Below are 3263 nucleotides of genomic sequence, written 5' to 3'. Positions count from 1 at the left end.
CAAATTTTAATATAAATCATCTTAATATGCTTCAATTATTACTTTTCAATTTTCATAATGCACAAGAAAGGCATCAACGATGATAGGTGGATTAACCTTTTTACCCATTGAAACTATACCACAACCCATATTCTTTCTCTGAATGATTTGATAATGAAAATTGGCCTCTTCGAAGTAATTTAATACATGTTATATGAAATTTGTTTCAATGGGACAGTTATGCTTGGAAATTCTACACTCAAATAAATCGAATGATAATTTCTATGTGCGAAACTCGCATAGAATTTATTGATGGTATCAGGCTGTAGGGTTAAGTGCACCTGATGATAAATATATGCGATCATATTGAACTGCATTACTAATTTGAAATAATTTTAAGTGCATAGGATATTGAAATTGAACTATAGTTCACCGCACTTAAAATTTATTACGAAGGCAGTCAACGAATCTCGAGTGGCTTCGTCAACAACAAAACTTAAAAAACAACGCAGAAGGCAAGCTGCTCAACAGTAGTTTACGCGGTTTATCTCAAGGATTACATTTCAAAATCAACTGTATCCATCATCAAAAATAGTTGTGAGGTAAGTAGGAAGTAAAATATATCTATTTTACAAAATATTGAATCAACAATTCTTTGCTTTTAGAATCCGGATAACGTGTTCTTACTGGACCAGTTATGTCGATCATCTCACCATAACCAATGATCATAAGGAATCTGAAAAAATGTACATTAAAAGGCATAGATTTTCACGAGGAAGATAATTCCCGATGAAATAGAAGCAAAAAAACGAAGATACTAGTTTTTCCATGCCGAGAAATGACGGAAAAGATAGCACATTCCCCAAAAAACGCGTCCCGCATGTGATATACAGTGTTTTTGCATGTTATGTTCGGGATTTTCCGGCTGGGAAAGAAAAAGGAACCGTTTCGAAACCTTCAATGGCGTAGTTTTATCGTTATGGGAATAAATATGTAAAAATGTAACAAAAAATTGAAAATAAATAGTTTTCTAAATTCATTGAATAAACAATTATTTCATTCTTATTACTGTTAAATTATAGCCAAAAAATGGAAAATATGTGCAAGCCTAATGGTTAGCAGCGAATTAGTTTCCTCGTGAATTATAAGTGCAGCCCTAATGAAGAAATCAATACATTCGCACATAAAACTTATGATCACTGAATCGGAATATTTCTATTAGCGCCGCACATATTTTGAAAATGCAAAGTACACTGGTCAAAATATAAGTGCGGGGCACATATACACAATATGCATTTTATTCTGAGTGTACAATGGGACAAAATGACCCGATATTTTTTCGCCAAGTTTTCGAACAAACTATATGTATTTATTTGTTCACAACAAAATATACATTAATCTAGAACGTTTGGTGCATAAAACTCAAAAATGATAAAAATCGACATGCACTCTTAGATAGGATAATCTAAAAGTCGGTAAAAAATACCGATAATCGAACTAAAGTGCACATACCTAAATTGTCGGTAATCATCGATTACTTAAAGTTAGGTAATGGTGGTAAACAAGAGCTGTCGATAAAAAATACCGATTTTCGATCTTTACTTTTTACCAAAAAATAGGTTTTTGATGTTTGTTTTGGTAGCGCAAAAACGTTAAAAATTACGTACAAATAGGTTGTTATTTAGTGTTTTGATTTAAGAAAAACAAAAAATTCAAATAATCATGTTTTTATTTACAAAGATGAATATGAGTTGTCCCAAGTAACCAAAAGTTCCTTTAAGAGTACGTTTTTCGCTTAATCAGCTTCACTGAGCTGCTTAAGCGAAAAACGTACTCTTAAAGGAACTTTTGGTTACTTGGGTTGGAATGCATGATGAATAAATTACCGCTTTTGATTAATCTACCGATGCAGGAATACCTTATGTGAATACCTAGCGACCTGGCTAACGGTTCCTAATCTTATCAATAGATATATTTGTCGGTCTACAAGTATTTTCCTATTACGGGAGGACCATTACAGGACCATATTTGGTGGTGTTCAAGAAAACGGTGTGTGGCGACGTAGAATTCCAGACAGAAACAGTATAAGTGGCGAGCATGATGGGGCGCAACCGCGGCTGGAGGGATGTCGCTGAGAAGCGAGTTTTGTTGATCAATTTTTATCTGTACAGAAGTAAAGTTCACTTAGTCAACTAAATAAATAATTGGAAAACTTGCACTGCTAAGCAGACCTTATTAAGGGTGACATGTTGAGGTCCTGGTTCATACTGGAAGTATTCCGGTTGGAAATTTTCATTACTTCCCAGAGTATTGATTTGCGCCCCTAAAGTTCTGGGAGGAATTGAACAACAAGAAATCCTTTTTCCGGAATCCTGCAAAAAAAACAAAAGTTTATATATTATTTGCGAGGAAATCTGCTCTTATTGACCGACCCGAGGATCGACCACTTACCATCTGTTTTTTAGAAGAATTCTGCGACAGTAACAGGAAGTTCCGGAACCGCAGAACATGCACTGCAGTTTTCCGGTTAAAATGTTCATTACAGACTTCTCAGAGTTCTGATTTGCCGCTCTAAAGTTCCGGGAGGGATGGGACACCAAGAAATCCTTTTTCCGGAATTCTGCAAAAAAAAGTTTATAATATTTTATTATTAAAGTTCAAATTTGCGAGGAAATCTGCTCTTATGAATCGACCACTTACCATCAGTTTTCCGAAGAATCCTGCGGCAGGAACAGGAGGTTCCGGAACGCCAGAACAGGTACAACAGAAATATTATGTTTACAAAGTCAAGAAAAATCTAATTTTAGGTAAAAAATAACGTCCTCGTCTAAAACGTCAAATACTTAAAAGTAAGTAAAAATTAACGAGAATTATCGCTAATTTTTACCGATATTTCTAGTAAACATCCAGTACCTAATTTTAGGTAAAATAAAAACCTAATTTTAGGTAATCTTATCTAAGCGTGTGGGACAGATATGCTTGGGACGGCAGTGCAGGAAGATTAGAAACCATTCAATGAACAGTAAATTTTTATAAGGGTAGCACAGCTCTATTTTCGAACCATTTATAAATAAGAAAAAAAAAACACCAGCCCTGTAAGCAAGATGTCAGATGACAGCTGTGGCAACGGACCAAACTGACTGACTAGTGCTGTCCAATGAGCAGCTCGAAGTAGCTCGAAGTTGTTCCCGTCCTGCTCGTTCTTTGTTGTCAACAAATGGGCATGAGCAGGACAGGAAGAAACTTCGAGCTACTTCAAGCTCTCATTGGACAGCACTACTATC

Source organism: Armigeres subalbatus, unplaced genomic scaffold (assembly GCF_024139115.2).
Source record: "Armigeres subalbatus isolate Guangzhou_Male unplaced genomic scaffold, GZ_Asu_2 Contig1854, whole genome shotgun sequence".
Classification (NCBI taxonomy): domain Eukaryota; kingdom Metazoa; phylum Arthropoda; class Insecta; order Diptera; family Culicidae; genus Armigeres; species Armigeres subalbatus.
Note: the sequence above shows the minus strand (reverse complement) of the source record.